Below are 17,613 nucleotides of genomic sequence, written 5' to 3'. Positions count from 1 at the left end.
GCACCTCGCGTGCACCTTCGCCGGGGTGAGCACCTTGGTGTGCAGACCTTGGTTGGGTTGCGCGCCCTGGTGCGCACCAAGGAGCGCTCTGAAGTGTGCTCCAAGGTGCGGCGTGCACGAAGTCGGAGCCCGGTTTGCCCCGGGTGTGCACCTCGGGTGCGCACCTCGCGTGCACCTTCGCTGCGGTGGGCACCTTGGCTGGGTTGCGCGCCTTGGTGGGCACCATGCAGTGCACGAAGTCGGAGCCCGGATTGCCCCGGGCGCGCACCTCCGCCAGGGTGGGCACCTTGGTGCGCACAACTTGCCTGGGCTGCGCACCAGGAAGGGCTCAAGATGGCACCCGCGTTCCGTTTTTTTCACTATCTTTCAGAACGGAAATTTTAAAATCTCGTTTTTTTTTGCCTTTTCTGGAAATTAGTGAAGGCAGCGCATCAAAGGTGCGCAACGCTGGTGCGAACCTGGGAGCGCTCCGATGTGTGCTCCAAGGTGCGGCGTGCACGAAGTCGGACCCCGGTTTGCCCCGGGTGCGCACCTCGCGTGCACCTTGGTGCGCACACCTTGGCTGGGTTGCGCGCCCTGGTGGGCACCATGGTGCGCACCAAGGAGCGCTCCGAAGTGTGCTCCAAGGTGCGGCGTGCACGAAGTCGGAGCCCGGTTTGCCCCGGGTGCGCACCTCGCGTGCACCTTCGCCGCGGTGGGCACCATGGCGTGCACGAAGTCGGAGCCCGGTTTGCCCCGGGTGCGCACCTCGCGTGCACCTTCGCCGGGGTGGGCACCTTGGTGTGCAGACCTTGGCTGGGTTGCGCGCCCTGGTGGGCACCATGGTGCGCACCAAGGAGCGCTCCGAAGTGTGCTCCAAGGTGCGGCCTGCACGAAGTCGGAGCCCGGTTTGCCCCGGGTGTGCACCTCGGGTGGGCACCTTGGTGCGCATGCCTTGCCTGGGCTGCGCACCAGGGCGGGCTCAAGATGGCACCCGCGTTCCTTTTTTTTCACTATCTTTCAAAACGGAAATTTTAAAATCTCATTTTTTTTTGCCTTTTTCTGGAAATTAGTGAAGGCAGCGCATCAAAGGTGCGCACCTCGCTGCCCACCACGGTGCGCAACGCCGGTGGGCACCCGGGAGTGCTTCGAAGTGTGCTCCAAGGTGCTGCGTGCACGTTGTCGGAGCCCGGTTTGCCCCGGGTGCGCACCTCGCGTGCACCTTCGTCGGGGTGGGCACCTTGGCTGGGTTTGCCCCGGCTGCGCTCCGAAGCGGGGTTATTGGAGCGCCGCCTCTTTTTTTGTCGGAGCGTTTGGTGGGGTTTCTCGCATTGGCTCTTCCGAGGCCCGGTTGCCACCCTGGCGCGCACGAAGTCGGAAGTAGGGTTAATTGCCCGGGTGCGCACCTTTGCCAGGGTGGGCACCTTACCTGGGCTGCGCACCAGGGCGGGCTCAAGATGGCACGCGCGTTCCGTTTTTTTCACTATCTTTCAAAACGGAAATTTTAAAATCTCCTTTTTTTTTTGCCTTTTCTGGAAATTAGTGAAGGCAGCGCATCAAAGGTGCGCACCTCGCTGCCCACCTTGGTGTGCTCTGAGGTGCGCACCCGGGAGCGCTACGAAGTGTGCTCCAAGGTGCGGCGTGCACGTTGTCGGAGCCCGGTTTGCCCCGGGTGCGCACCTCGCCTGCACCTTGGCCGGGGTGGGCACCTTGGCTGGGTTTGCCCAGGGTGCGCTCTGAAGCGGGGTTACTGGAGCGCCCCCTCTTTTTTTGTCAGAGCGTTTGGTGGGGTTTCTCGCATTGGCTCTTCCCAGGCCCGGTTGTTGGGTGCGCTCCCACCCTGGCGCGCGCGAAGTTGGAAGTTGGGTTAATTGCCCGGGCGCGCACCTTCGCCAGGGTGGGCACCTTGGTGCGCACACCTTGGCTGGGCTGCGCACCAGGGCGGGCTCAAGATGGCACCAGCATTCCCTTTTTCTCACTATCTTTCAAAACGGAAATTTTAAAATCTCGTTTTTTTTTTGCCTTTTATGGAAATTAGTGAAGGCATCGCATCAAAGGTGCGCACCTCGCTGCCCACCTTGGTGTGCTCCGAGGTGCCCACCACGGTGCGCAACGCCGGTGCGAACCCGGGAGCGCCCCGATGTGTGCTCCAAGGTGCGGCGTGCACGAAGTCGGACCCCGGTTTGCCCCGGGTGCGCACCTCGCGTGCACCTTGGTGCGCACACCTTGGCTGGGTTGCGCGGCCTGGTGGGCACCATGGTGCGCACCAAGGAGCGCTCCGAAGTGTGCTCCAAGGTGCGGCGTGCACGAAGTCGGAGCCCGGTTTGCCCCGGGTACGCACCTCGCGTGCACCTTCGCCGGGGTGGGCACCTCGGCTGGGTTGCGCGCCCTGGTGCGCACCAAGGAGCGCTCCGAAGTGTGCTCCAAGGTGCGGCGTGCACGAAGTCGGAGCCCGGTTTGCCCCGGGTGCGCACCTCGCGTGCACCTTCGGCGGGGTTGCGCGCCCTGGTGGGCACCATGGTGCGCACCAAGGAGCGCTCCGAAGTGTGCTCCAAGGTGCGGCGTGCACGAAGTCGGAGCCCGGTTTGCCCCGGGTGCGCACCTCGCGTGCACCTTCGGCGGGGTTGCGCGCCCTGGTGGGCACCATGGTGCGCACCAAGGAGCGCTCCGAAGTGTGCTCCAAGGTGCGGCGTGCACGAAGTCGGAGCCCGGTTTGCCCCGGGTGCGCACCTCGCGTGCACCTTCGCCGCGGTGGGCACCATGGCGTGCACGAAGTCGGAGCCCGGTTTGCCCCGGGTGCGCACCTCGCGTGCACCTTCGCCGGGGTGGGCACCTCGGCTGGGTTGCGCGCCCTGGTGCGCACCAAGGAGCGCTCCGAAGTGTGCTCCAAGGTGCGGCGTGCACGAAGTCGGAGCCCGGTTTGCCCCGGGTGCGCACCTCGCGTGCACCTTCGCCAGGGTGGGCACCTCGGTGCGCACACCTTCTCAATGTTTTCTTGCCTTTTCTGGAAATTGGTGAAGGCAGCGCATCAAAGGTGCGCACCTCGGTGTGCTCCGAGGTGCGAACCCGAGAGCGCTCCGAGGTGCCCACGAAGTCGAAAGTCGGGTTAATTGCATTGTTTTCCCCGGGTGCGCTCCGAGGTGCGCAACATCGGCGCGCACCAAGGAGGGCTCCGAAGTGTGCTCCAAGGTGCGCACGATGGCGTGCACCTCTGGTGCGCACGATTCGGAGCTCGGTTTGACCGGGGTGCGCACACCTTGGCTGGGTTGCGCACCTTTTGTGCGCTCCAAGGTGCGCACGAAGTCGGAGCTCGGTTTGCCCCGGGTGCGCACCTTCGCCAGGGTGCGCACCTTGATGCGCACGCCTTGGCTGGGCTGCGCACCTTGGTGGGCGCCATGGTGCGCACCTTTCGTGCGCTCCAAGGTGCGCACGAAGTCGGAGCTCGGTTTGCCCCGGGTGCGCACCTTGGTGGGCGCCATGGTGCACTCCGAGGTGCCCAAGATTGGTGCGCACCAAGGAGCGCTCCGAAGTGCGCTCCAAGGTGCGCGCGAAGTCGAAAGTTGGGTTAATTGTCCGGTTTGCCTCGGGTGCGCACCTTGCGTGCACCTTCGCCAGGGTGGGCGCCTTGGTGCGCACACCTTGGCTGGGCTGCGCACACCTTGGCACCCGCGTTTCCTTCATTTTAAATTTTTTTTTTTTACAATCTCTCAAGTGGGAAATTCTATAATCTCAACTTTTTTTGCCTTTTCAGGAAACTTTTGAATGGAGCGCATCATTGGTGCGCTCCGAAGTGTGCTCCAAAGCTCTCTCCAGCTGCGTGCACCTGCCCCGGCCGCGCACCCGGCCCCGCCCAGCTTCGCTCACCTGTCCCGGGCGTCTGGTGCGGAACCTTAGAGTAAGAAACATCACCGTGCACCTTGGCCAACGTGCGCGACTCGACCGAGCGCGCACTGGCCGAGGTGCACACCGATTTCACCTGGGTGCGCGCGCAGCACCTCGGGCGCACCGGGGTGCGCGCACAACGCCCGGGTTGCACCGTGGCCTGTGTGCTCGGGGCGCCTCGGGTGCGCGCTCGGTGTCGCCCCCGCGCGCGCGGTAGTGCGGGCAGCGCACCCCGGCCCGGCCCGGCCCCGACGAGAACGCAAACGGGCAAAAGGTTTATTCAAATAGCATTGCGATGCCCGGCGAAAAACTAAAAAAGGGTGCAACACCGGGACTTCCCGGGAGGTCACCCATCCCAGTACTACTCCGGCCCAAGCGCGCTTAACTGCGGAGTTCTGATGGGATCCGGTGCACTAACGCTGGTATGATCGCACCCGTTATGAGCTTGTCGCAGTGTGTACTTAGCAAACCGCGACCCACGTGCGAATCCACCCCGGCCACCCACCCCCGTCGAGGTGCACACCCTCCCTCGCGAAGTGCGCCCCGTTCGCCAAGTGTGAGCCCTGCCCGGGTGCGCGCACCTTGCTAGGGCGTCGGGTGTGCACCCGGCCCGGCCTACGTGCGTGCACCTGTAGGGGGCGTCGTGTGCGTGCAGTGTCCCGTCTGCAACGCGGTGCCCACACACCACCTCGGGCGCAACGACCTGCGCTCACATGTGGGCCGAGTGCACCTTGGTGCATGTTCGGGGCGCCTCGGGTGCACGCTCGATCTTGCCCCGGTGCACCAAGGCGCTCGGTTTGCCCCGGGTGCGCACTTGGTGCAAGGTGGGCACCCAAAATAGGGATCAAGCACCAAAACACAAGTTTCGGGATGCAAAATGGGACCCAAGGACCACAAATGCGTTCCAAGACCCATGATGGGTCCACGAGAACAAAAATGTGTTCCGAGACTTAATAAACAAATATTGGGTTTTAGGAGAAGAAACATGCTCTGATGCCCAAAACGAGAATCGACCCCGAAAAGGCCACAGGCCAAAAGTGGGATGCGAGACAAAAAAAAATGGGACCCGAGGACCAAAATTGGGTTCCCAGGTCGAAGACAGGGCAACCGGACAAGAAACGACCTCTAAGGCTCGAAATGAGTCCCGACGACTAAAACTTGACAAGAAGCACCCATCAGGCACCCAACTCGACACCCATGGGATGCCGACCCACCCGGGCTTCCACCTAGCACACCTTGGCACCCACCCACCCTCGCACCCAACCTCGCACCCAACTTAGCACCTTTGAACCCACATTGGCACTCACCCTGACCCTGGCACCTTGGAACCCACATTGGCACTCACCTTGACCCTGGCACCCACCTTTGCACTCACCTTGGGACCCACCCTGGCTCCCACCTCGGCACCCACCCAGACACCCACCTTGGTTCCTTGGCACCCACCTTGGATCCTTGGCACCCACCCCGACACCCACCTTGGCACGCAACTTGGCTACTTGCCACCCACCTTGGCTCCTTGACGCCCACCCCGACAACCACCCCGTGACCTACCCTGGCTAGGGTTGGTGCACACCCACCCTGGTGCCCACCTTGGCACCCACCCTATGACCCACCTTGGCACGCACCTTAGTACCCACCCCGTTACCCACCCTAGGACCCACCCCGTGACCCACCTTGGCCAGGGTGGGTGCCTTGGTGCGCACAACTTGCCTGGGCTGCACACCAGGGCGGGCTCAAGATGGCACCCGCGTTCCGTTTTTTTCACTATCTTTCAAAACGGAAATTTTAAAATCTCATTTTTTTCTTTTTTTTGCCTTTTCTGGAAATTAGTGAAGGCAGCGCATCAAAGGTGCACAATGCTGGTGCGAACCCGGGAGCGCTCCGATGTGTGCTCCAAGGTGCGGCGTGCACGAAGTCCGAGCCCGGTTTGCCCCGGGTGCGCACCTCGCGTGCACCTTCGCCGGGGTGAGCACCTTGGCTGGGTTGCGCGCCCTGGTGCGTACCAAGGAGCGCTCTGAAGTGTGCTCCAAGGTGCGGCGTGCACGAAGTCGGAGCCCGGTTTGCCCCGGGTGTGCACCTCGGGTGCGCACCTCGCGTGCACCTTCGCTGCGGTGGGCACCTTGGCTGGGTTGCGCGCCTTGGTGGGCACCATGCAGTGCACGAAGTCGGAGCCCGGTTTGCCCCGGGCGCGCACCTCCGCCAGGGTGGGCACCTTGGTGCGCACAACTTGCCTGGGCTGCGCATCAGGAAGGGCTCAAGATGGCACCCGCGTTCCGTTTTTTTCACTATCTTTCAGAACGGAAATTTTAAAATATCGTTTTTTTTTGCCTTTTCTGGAAATTAGTGAAGGCAGCGCATCAAAGGTGCGCAACGCTGGTGCGAACCTGGGAGCGCTCCGATGTGTGCTCCAAGGTGCGGCGTGCACGAAGTCGGAGCCCGGTTTGCCTCGGGTGCGCCCTGGTGGGCACCATGGTGCGCACCAAGGAGCGCTCCGAAGTGTGCTCCAAGGTGCGGCCTGCACGAAGTCGGAGCCCGGTTTGCCCCGGGTGTGCACCTCGGGTGGGCACCTTGGTGCGCATGCCTTGCCTGGGCTGCGCACCAGGGCGGGCTCAAGATGGCACCCGCGTTCCTTTTTTTTCACTATCTTTCAAAACGGAAATTTTAAAATCTCATTTTTTTTTGCCTTTTTCTGGAAATTAGTGAAGGCAGCGCATCAAAGGTGCGCACCTCGCTGCCCACCACGGTGCGCAACGCCGGTGGGCACCCGGGAGTGCTTCGAAGTGTGCTCCAAGGTGCTGCGTGCACGTTGTCGGAGCCCGGTTTGCCCCGGGTGCGCACCTCGCGTGCACCTTCGTCGGGGTGGGCACCTTGGCTTGGTTTGCCCCGGCTGCGCTCCGAAGCGGGGTTATTGGAGCGCCGCCTCTTTTTTTGTCGGAGCGTTTGGTGGGGTTTCTCGCATTGGCTCTTCCGAGGCCCGGTTGCCACCCTGGCGCGCACGAAGTCGGAAGTAGGGTTAATTGCCCGGGTGCGCACCTTTGCCAGGGTGGCACCTTACCTGGGCTGCGCACCAGGGCGGGCTCAAGATGGCACGCGCGTTCCGTTTTTTTCACTATCTTTCAAAACGGAAATTTTAAAATCTCCTTTTTTTTTTGCCTTTTCTGGAAATTAGTGAAGGCAGCGCATCAAAGGTGCGCACCTCGCTGCCCACCTTGGTGTGCTCTGAGGTGCGCACCCGGGAGCGCTACGAAGTGTGCTCCAAGGTGCGGCGTGCACGTTGTCGGAGCCCGGTTTGCCCCGGGTGCGCACCTCGCCTGCACCTTGGCCGGGGTGGGCACCTTGGCTGGGTTTGCCCAGGGTGCGCTCCGAAGCGGGGTTACTGGAGCGCCCCCTCTTTTTTTGTCAGAGAGTTTGGTGGGGTTTCTCGCATTGGCTCTTCCCAGGCCCGGTTGTTGGGTGCGCTCCCACCCTGGCGCGCGCGAAGTTGGAAGTTGGGTTAATTGCCCGGGCGCGCACCTTCGCCAGGGTGGGCACCTTGGTGCGCAAACCTTGGCTGGGCTGCGCACCAGGGCGGGCTCAAGATGGCACCAGCATTCCCTTTTTCTCACTATCTTTCAAAACGGAAATTTTAAAATCTCGTTTTTTTTTTGCCTTTTATGGAAATTAGTGAAGGCATCGCATCAAAGGTGCGCACCTCGCTGCCCACCTTGGTGTGCTCCGAGGTGCCCACCACGGTGCGCAACGCCGGTGCGAACCCGGGAGCGCCCCGATGTGTGCTCCAAGGTGCGGCGTGCACGAAGTCGGACCCCGGTTTGCCCCGGGTGCGCACCTCGCGTGCACCTTGGTGCGCACACCTTGGCTGGGTTGCGCGGCCTGGTGGGCACCATGGTGCGCACCAAGGAGCGCTCCGAAGTGTGCTCCAAGGTGCGGCGTGCACGAAGTCGGAGCCCGGTTTGCCCCGGGTGCGCACCTTCGCCGCGGTGGGCACCATGGCGTGCACGAAGTCGGAGCCCGGTTTGCCCCGGGTGCGCACCTCGCGTGCACCTTCGCCGGGGTGGGCACCTCGGCTGGGTTGCGCGCCCTGGTGCGCACCAAGGAGCGCTCTGAAGTGTGCTCCAAGGTGCGGCGTGCACGAAGTCGGAGCCCGGTTTGCCCCGGGTGTGCACCTCGGGTGCGCACCTCGCGTGCACCTTCGCTGCGGTGGGCACCTTGGCTGGGTTGCGCGCCTTGGTGGGCACCATGCAGTGCACGAAGTCGGAGCCCGGATTGCCCCGGGCGCGCACCTCCGCCAGGGTGGGCACCTTGGTGCGCACAACTTGCCTGGGCTGCGCACCAGGAAGGGCTCAAGATGGCACCCGCGTTCCGTTTTTTTCACTATCTTTCAGAACGGAAATTTTAAAATCTCGTTTTTTTTTGCCTTTTCTGGAAATTAGTGAAGGCAGCGCATCAAAGGTGCGCAACGCTGGTGCGAACCTGGGAGCGCTCCGATGTGTGCTCCAAGGTGCGGCGTGCACGAAGTCGGACCCCGGTTTGCCCCGGGTGCGCACCTCGCGTGCACCTTGGTGCGCACACCTTGGCTGGGTTGCGCGCCCTGGTGGGCACCATGGTGCGCACCAAGGAGCGCTCCGAAGTGTGCTCCAAGGTGCGGCGTGCACGAAGTCGGAGCCCGGTTTGCCCCGGGTGCGCACCTCGCGTGCACCTTCGCCGCGGTGGGCACCATGGCGTGCACGAAGTCGGAGCCCGGTTTGCCCCGGGTGCGCACCTCGCGTGCACCTTCGCCGGGGTGGGCACCTTGGTGTGCAGACCTTGGCTGGGTTGCGCGCCCTGGTGGGCACCATGGTGCGCACCAAGGAGCGCTCCGAAGTGTGCTCCAAGGTGCGGCCTGCACGAAGTCGGAGCCCGGTTTGCCCCGGGTGTGCACCTCGGGTGGGCACCTTGGTGCGCATGCCTTGCCTGGGCTGCGCACCAGGGCGGGCTCAAGATGGCACCCGCGTTCCTTTTTTTTCACTATCTTTCAAAACGGAAATTTTAAAATCTCATTTTTTTTTGCCTTTTTCTGGAAATTAGTGAAGGCAGCGCATCAAAGGTGCGCACCTCGCTGCCCACCACGGTGCGCAACGCCGGTGGGCACCCGGGAGTGCTTCGAAGTGTGCTCCAAGGTGCTGCGTGCACGTTGTCGGAGCCCGGTTTGCCCCGGGTGCGCACCTCGCGTGCACCTTCGTCGGGGTGGGCACCTTGGCTGGGTTTGCCCCGGCTGCGCTCCGAAGCGGGGTTATTGGAGCGCCGCCTCTTTTTTTGTCGGAGCGTTTGGTGGGGTTTCTCGCATTGGCTCTTCCGAGGCCCGGTTGCCACCCTGGCGCGCACGAAGTCGGAAGTAGGGTTAATTGCCCGGGTGCGCACCTTTGCCAGGGTGGGCACCTTACCTGGGCTGCGCACCAGGGCGGGCTCAAGATGGCACGCGCGTTCCGTTTTTTTCACTATCTTTCAAAACGGAAATTTTAAAATCTCCTTTTTTTTTTGCCTTTTCTGGAAATTAGTGAAGGCAGCGCATCAAAGGTGCGCACCTCGCTGCCCACCTTGGTGTGCTCTGAGGTGCGCACCCGGGAGCGCTACGAAGTGTGCTCCAAGGTGCGGCGTGCACGTTGTCGGAGCCCGGTTTGCCCCGGGTGCGCACCTCGCCTGCACCTTGGCCGGGGTGGGCACCTTGGCTGGGTTTGCCCAGGGTGCGCTCCGAAGCGGGGTTACTGGAGCGCCCCCTCTTTTTTTGTCAGAGCGTTTGGTGGGGTTTCTCGCATTGGCTCTTCCCAGGCCCGGTTGTTGGGTGCGCTCCCACCCTGGCGCGCGCGAAGTTGGAAGTTGGATTAATTGCCCGGGCGCGCACCTTCGCCAGGGTGGGCACCTTGGTGCGCACACCTTGGCTGGGCTGCGCACCAGGGCGGGCTCAAGATGGCACCAGCATTCCCTTTTTCTCACTATCTTTCAAAACGGAAATTTTAAAATCTCGTTTTTTTTTTGCCTTTTATGGAAATTAGTGAAGGCATCGCATCAAAGGTGCGCACCTCGCTGCCCACCTTGGTGTGCTCCGAGGTGCCCACCACGGTGCGCAACGCCGGTGCGAACCCGGGAGCGCCCCGATGTGTGCTCCAAGGTGCGGCGTGCACGAAGTCGGACCCCGGTTTGCCCCGGGTGCGCACCTCGCGTGCACCTTGGTGCGCACACCTTGGCTGGGTTGCGCGGCCTGGTGGGCACCATGGTGCGCACCAAGGAGCGCTCCGAAGTGTGCTCCAAGGTGCGGCGTGCACGAAGTCGGAGCCCGGTTTGCCCCGGGTACGCACCTCGCGTGCACCTTCGCCGGGGTGGGCACCTCGGCTGGGTTGCGCGCCCTGGTGCGCACCAAGGAGCGCTCCGAAGTGTGCTCCAAGGTGCGGCGTGCACGAAGTCGGAGCCCGGTTTGCCCCGGGTGCGCACCTTCGCCGCGGTGCGCACCATGGCGTGCACGAAGTCGGAGCCCGGTTTGCCCCGGGTGCGCACCTCGCGTGCACCTTCGGCGGGGTTGCGCGCCCTGGTGGGCACCATGGTGCGCACCAAGGAGCGCTCCGAAGTGTGCTCCAAGGTGCGGCGTGCACGAAGTCGGAGCCCGGTTTGCCCCGGGTGCGCACCTCGCGTGCACCTTCGGCGGGGTTGCGCGCCCTGGTGGGCACCATGGTGCGCACCAAGGAGCGCTCCGAAGTGTGCTCCAAGGTGCGGCGTGCACGAAGTCGGAGCCCGGTTTGCCCCGGGTGCGCACCTCGCGTGCACCTTCGCCGCGGTGGGCACCATGGCGTGCACGAAGTCGGAGCCCGGTTTGCCCCGGGTGCGCACCTCGCGTGCACCTTCGCCGGGGTGGGCACCTCGGCTGGGTTGCGCGCCCTGGTGCGCACCAAGGAGCGCTCCGAAGTGTGCTCCAAGGTGCGGCGTGCACGAAGTCGGAGCCCGGTTTGCCCCGGGTGCGCACCTCGCGTGCACCTTCGCCAGGGTGGGCACCTCGGTGCGCACACCTTCTCAATGTTTTCTTGCCTTTTCTGGAAATTGGTGAAGGCAGCGCATCAAAGGTGCGCACCTCGGTGTGCTCCGAGGTGCGAACCCGAGAGCGCTCCGAGGTGCCCACGAAGTCGAAAGTCGGGTTAATTGCATTGTTTTCCCCGGGTGCGCTCCGAGGTGCGCAACATCGGCGCGCACCAAGGAGGGCTCCGAAGTGTGCTCCAAGGTGCGCACGATGGCGTGCACCTCTGGTGCGCACGATTCGGAGCTCGGTTTGACCGGGGTGCGCACACCTTGGCTGGGTTGCGCACCTTTTGTGCGCTCCAAGGTGCGCACGAAGTCGGAGCTCGGTTTGCCCCGGGTGCGCACCTTCGCCAGGGTGCGCACCTTGATGCGCACGCCTTGGCTGGGCTGCGCACCTTGGTGGGCGCCATGGTGCGCACCTTTCGTGCGCTCCAAGGTGCGCACGAAGTCGGAGCTCGGTTTGCCCCGGGTGCGCACCTTGGTGGGCGCCATGGTGCACTCCGAGGTGCCCAAGATTGGTGCGCACCAAGGAGCGCTCCGAAGTGCGCTCCAAGGTGCGCGCGAAGTCGAAAGTTGGGTTAATTGTCCGGTTTGCCTCGGGTGCGCACCTTGCGTGCACCTTCGCCAGGGTGGGCGCCTTGGTGCGCACACCTTGGCTGGGCTGCGCACACCTTGGCACCCGCGTTTCCTTCATTTTAAATTTTTTTTTTTTACAATCTCTCAAGTGGGAAATTCTATAATCTCAACTTTTTTTGCCTTTTCAGGAAACTTTTGAATGGAGCGCATCATTGGTGCGCTCCGAAGTGTGCTCCAAAGCTCTCTCCAGCTGCGTGCACCTGCCCCGGCCGCGCACCCGGCCCCGCCCAGCTTCGCTCACCTGTCCCGGGCGTCTGGTGCGGAACCTTAGAGTAAGAAACATCACCGTGCACCTTGGCCAACGTGCGCGACTCGACCGAGCGCGCACTGGCCGAGGTGCACACCGATTTCACCTGGGTGCGCGCGCAGCACCTCGGGCGCACCGGGGTGCGCGCACAACGCCCGGGTTGCACCGTGGCCTGTGTGCTCGGGGTGCCTCGGGTGCGCGCTCGGTGTCGCCCCCGCGCGCGCGGTAGTGCGGGCAGCGCACCCCGGCCCGGCCCGGCCCCGACGAGAACGCAAACGGGCAAAAGGTTTATTCAAATAGCATTGCGACGCCCGGCGAAAAACTAAAAAAGGGTGCAACACCGGGACTTCCCGGGAGGTCACCCATCCCAGTACTACTCCGGCCCAAGCGCGCTTAACTGCGGAGTTCTGATGGGATCCGGTGCACTAATGCTGGTATGATCGCACCCGTTATGAGCTTGTCGCAGTGTGTACTTAGCAAACCGCGACCCACGTGCGAATCCACCCCGGCCACCCACCCCCGTCGAGGTGCACACCCTCCCTCGCGAAGTGCGCCCCGTTCGCCAAGTGTGAGCCCTGCCCGGGTGCGCGCACCTTGCTAGGGCGTCGGGTGTGCACCCGGCCCGGCCTACGTGCGTGCACCTGGAGGGGGCGTCGTGTGCGTGCAGTGTCCCGTCTGCAACGCGGTGCCCACACACCACCTCGGGCGCAACGACCTGCGCTCACATGTGGGCCGAGTGCACCTTGGTGCATGTTCGGGGCGCCTCGGGTGCACGCTCGATCTTGCCCCGGTGCACCAAGGCGCTCGGTTTGCCCCGGGTGCGCACTTGGTGCAAGGTGGGCACCCAAAATAGGGATCAAGCACCAAAACACAAGTTTCGGGATGCAAAATGGGACCCAAGGACCACAAATGCGTTCCAAGACCCATGATGGGTCCACGAGAACAAAAATGTGTTCCGAGACTTAATAAACAAATATTGGGTTTTAGGAGAAGAAACATGCTCTGATGCCCAAAACGAGAATCGACCCCGAAAAGGCCACAGGCCAAAAGTGGGATGCGAGACAAAAAAAAATGGGACCCGAGGACCAAAATTGGGTTCCCAGGTCGAAGACAGGGCAACCGGACAAGAAACGACCTCTAAGGCTCGAAATGAGTCCCGACGACTAAAACTTGACAAGAAGCACCCATCAGGCACCCAACTCGACACCCATGGGATGCCGACCCACCCGGGCTTCCACCTAGCACACCTTGGCACCCACCCACCCTCGCACCCAACCTCGCACCCAACTTAGCACCTTTGAACCCACATTGGCACTCACCCTGACCCTGGCACCTTGGAACCCACATTGGCACTCACCTTGACCCTGGCACCCACCTTTGCACTCACCTTGGGACCCACCCTGGCTCCCACCTCGGCACCCACCCAGACACCCACCTTGGTTCCTTGGCACCCACCTTGGATCCTTGGCACCCACCCCGACACCCACCTTGGCACGCAACTTGGCTACTTGCCACCCACCTTGGCTCCTTGACGCCCACCCCGACAACCACCCCGTGACCTACCCTGGCTAGGGTTGGTGCACACCCACCCTGGTGCCCACCTTGGCACCCACCCTATGACCCACCTTGGCACGCACCTTAGTACCCACCCCGTTACCCACCCTAGGACCCACCCCGTGACCCACCTTGGCCAGGGTGGGTGCACCCACCCTGGTGCCCACCTTGGCACCCACCCATCCTAGCACCCAGCCTGTGACCGGGCTTGGAACCCAACCTTGCACCCGCACCCGTCTTGGCCAGTGTGGGTGCGCACCCATCCTGGCACCCACGTTGTGACACACCCTTTAACCCACGCACCCTAGCACCCACGTTGGCACCCACCTTGGAACCCAACCTAGCAACTTGGCACCCACCCCGTGACCCACCTTGGCATCCACCATAGCAGTCGCCGACTTGGCACCCACCTCGGCACCCACCTTGACACTTGTGGACCCACCTTGCCACTCACCCTAGCATCGACCCATCCTAGCACCCACCCTGGCACCTTTGCACCCTAGCACTCACCCATCCTAGCACCTAACCTGTGACCCACCTTGACACTCACCCTCGCACCCACCTTGGAACCCAACCTAGCACCCACCCACCCTGACACCAACCCTAGCACCTACCCACCCTTGCACCCACCCTGTGACCCATCTTGGCACCCACCCATCCTACCACTCAACCTATCACCCACCTTCTCACCCACCTTGGCATCCACCTTAGCACCCACCCACACTGGCACCTTGGCACCCACCTCGGGCAAGGTGGGTGCACACCCACCCTGGCACCCAATTTAGAACCCACCGAGCATGTTACCCACCTTGGCACCCACATTGCAGCCCACCCTAGTACCCACCCTATGACCCACATTGGCATCCACACCCTAGCACCCAGGCACCTCGACACCCGCCTTGACACCCACCCTAGCACTGAACCTGTGACCCACCTTGGAACTCACCCTAGAACCCACCCACCCTGTGAACCACCTTGGCATCCACCTTAGCACCCACCCACCTTGGCACCCACTCTAGCACTCACCCATCCTAACACCCAACTTGTTACCCACCTTGGCACCCGCCCTCGCGTCCACCTTGAAACCCACCCTAGCACCCACCCACGCAGGAGCCCACCTTGGCACCCAACCTAACACCCACGCATCCTGGCACCCAACTTGTGACCCACCTTGGAACCCACCCTAGTACCCACCTTTGAACCCACTATATCACCAACCCACCTTGGCACCCACCCTATGACCCTCTTTGGAATCCACCCTAGCACGCACCCACCCTGGCACCCACCATGGAGCGCACCCTAGCACCCACCCACCTCGGCACGCACCTCAACACCCACCTTGGTGTGCGCACTGCGCCAACCTCTCAAAGACCCTATGTGGTGCGCTCCAAAGTGTACACCTTTGGTGCGCTCCAAGGTGCGCACCTTTGGTGCACACCGAGGTGCACACCAAAGTGTGCACCGAGGTGAGCACCAAAGTGCACTCCAGGGTGCACACCAAGGCGTGCACCTTTGGTGCGGTCAATGCAAACGAATTCGGAAGTTGGGGTCGATGTCCTAATCGCTGCTGCAGACTACACGTATGAGAATCGGACAAATAGCTTTATATAGGGGAGGTGTTGCGTTTGATGGGTCGACTCCCCTGGTTGTGTGCACTGCACCAACTTCAAAGACCCTGTCTTGTTTAAGAAGTCAAAAGTTGGGGTGGATGTCCTAATCATTGCTGCAGTCTACGCATGTATGAGAATCAGACAAATAGCTTATATAGGGGAGGTGTTGCATTCGGTGGGTTGACTCCCCTGGTTGTGCGCACTGCGCCAACCTCAAAGACCCCGCATAGCAGAAGAAGTCGGAAGTCGGATTTTGGTGAGCACCAAGGCGTGCACCTTTGGTGCGGTCAACGCAGACGAATTCAGAAGTTGGGGTGGATGTCCTAATCGTTGTTGCAGGCTACACATGTATGAGAATCAGACAAATAGCTTATATAGGGGAGGTGTTGGGTTTGATGGGTCAACTCCCTTGGTTGTGCGCATTACGCCAACCTCAAAGACCTTGTTTTCGTTAAGAAGTCAAAAGTTGGGGTCAATGTCCTAATGGCTCCTGCAGGCTACACATGTATGAGAATCGGACAAATAGCTTATATAGGGGAGGTGTTGGGTTTGATGGGTCGACTCCCCTGGTTGTGCGCATTACGTCAACCTCAAAGACCTTGTTTTCGTTAAGAAGTCAAAAGTTGGGGTCGATGTCCTAATTGCTCCTGTAGACTACACATGTATGAGAATCAGACAAATAGCTTATATAGGGGAGGTGTTGGGTTTGATGGGTTGACTCCCCTAGTTGTTCGCATTACACCAACCTCAAAGACCTTGTTTTCGTTTAGAAGCCGAAAGTTGGGGTCGATGTCCTAATTGCTCCTGCAGGCTACGCATGTATGAGAATCAGACAAATAGCTTATATAGGGGAGGTGTTGGGTTTGATGGGTCGACTCCCCTGGTTGTGCGCATTGCGCCAACCTCAAAGACCCTGCATTGCGGATGAAGTCGAAAGTCAGAGTTTGGTGTGCTACAAGGTGTGGTCGAAGGTGCTCACCTAGGTGTGCACCTTTGGAGCACAGGAAAAGTGCCCTCCAAAAGTGCGCACCTTTGGAGTGCACAAAAGTGCCCTCCAAAAGTGCGCACCTTTGGAGCGCAGAAAAGTGCCCTCCAAAAAGTGCCCTCCAAAAGTGCGCACCTTTGGAGCGCAGAAAAGTGCCCTCCAAAAAGTGCCCTCCAAAAGTGCGCACCTTTGGAGCGCAGAAAAGTGCCCTCCAAAAAGTGCCCTCCAAAAGTGCGCACCTTTGGAGCGCAGAAAAGTGCCCTCCAAAAAGTGCCCTCCAAAAGTGCGCACCTTTGGAGCGCAGAAAAGTGCCCTCCAAAAAGTGCCCTCCAAAAGTGCGCACCTTTGGAGCGCAGAAAAGTGCCCTCCAAAAAGTGCCCTCCAAAAGTGCGCACCTTTGGAGCGCAGAAAAGTGCCCTCCAAAAAGTGCCCTCCAAAAGTGCGCACCTTTGGAGCGCAGAAAAGTGCCCTCCAAAAAGTGCCCTCCAAAAGTGCGCACCTTTGGAGCGCAGAAAAGTGCCCTCCAAAAAGTGCCCTCCAAAAGTGCGCACCTTTGGAGCGCAGAAAAGTGCCCTCCAAAAGTGCGCACTTTTGGTGCGCACCAAGGCGCTGGTTCGGTCGTTGCAGGCGAGTTCGGAAGTTGGGGTCGATGACCTGAGCGGAGGTGCAAACTACACAGGTGTCGGAATCGGACAAATAGCTTATATAGGGGAGGTGTATGCTTCGATGGGTCGACTCCCCAGGTTGAGCGCACCGCGCCAACCTCAAAGACCCTACGGTATGGATGAAGTCGGAAGTTGGGTCCGATGACCGATTCGATTAGTAGGTATGCTCATGAGGTCGGAATTTGGGTCCGATGACCTGCCATGTGCAGGAAGGCGAATGTTGACACTGTGCGTTGCAAGGTGCACACCAAGGCGCTGGTGCGGTCTTTTTAGTCGAGTTCGGAAGTTGGGGTCGATGTCCTGATCGGAGGTGCAAGCTACACAGGTGTGGGAATCGGACAAATAGCTTATATAGGGGAGGTGTATGCTTCGTTGGGTCGACTCCCCGGGTTGAGCGCACCGCGCCAACCTCAAAGACCCTACGGTATGGATGAAGTCGGAAGTTGGGTCCGATGACCGATTCGATATGTAGGCATACTCGCGAGGTCGGAATTTGGGTCCGATGACCTGCCACGTGCAGGAAGGCGAATGTTGGCACTGTGCGTTGCAAGGTGCGCACCAAGGCGCTGGTTCGGTCGTTGGAGGCGAGTTCGGAAGTTGGGGTCGATGTCTTGATCGGAGGTGCAAACTACACAGGTGTGGGAATCGGACAAATAGCTTATATAGGGGAGGTGTATGCTTCGTTGGGTCGACTCCCCGGGTTGAGCGCACCGCGCCAACCTCAAAGACCCTACGGTATGGATGAAGTCGGAAGTTGGGTCCGATGACCGATTCGATATGTAGGCATACTCGCGAGGTCGGAATTTGGGTCCGATGACCTGCCATGTGCAGGAAGGCGAATGTTGGGACTGTGCGTCGCAAGGTGCGCACCAAGGCGCTGGTGCCGTCGTTGCAGTCGAGTTCGGAAGTTGGGGTCGATGTCCTGGTCAGAGGTGCAAACTACACAGGTGTGGGAATCGGACAAATAGCTTATATAGGGGAGGTGTATGCTTCGATGGGTCGACTCCCTGGGTT

The 17,613-nt window shown here is 61.2% G+C and overlaps 2 non-coding genes across 2 annotated transcripts; both read right to left on the bottom strand.

Moving 5' to 3' along the window:
- Nucleotides 1-4,178: 4,178 nt before the first annotated feature.
- LOC131868929 (5S ribosomal RNA) lies at nt 4,179-4,297 on the bottom strand. Its single transcript, XR_009367330.1, has one exon. It is a non-coding gene; the product is annotated as a 5S ribosomal RNA (ribosomal RNA).
- Nucleotides 4,298-12,114: 7,817 nt separating this feature from the next.
- On the bottom strand, nt 12,115-12,233 carry LOC131868902 (5S ribosomal RNA). The gene has a single exon (XR_009367303.1). It is a non-coding gene; the product is annotated as a 5S ribosomal RNA (ribosomal RNA).
- Between the last annotated feature and the right edge of the window lie 5,380 nt (nt 12,234-17,613).

The sequence above is a fragment of the Cryptomeria japonica genome, unplaced genomic scaffold, assembly GCF_030272615.1.
Source record: "Cryptomeria japonica unplaced genomic scaffold, Sugi_1.0 HiC_scaffold_224, whole genome shotgun sequence".
Lineage (NCBI taxonomy): Eukaryota > Viridiplantae > Streptophyta > Pinopsida > Cupressales > Cupressaceae > Cryptomeria > Cryptomeria japonica.
The sequence above is the reverse complement of the archived record's forward strand: the minus strand, read 5'-3'. Positions and strand labels throughout refer to the sequence as shown.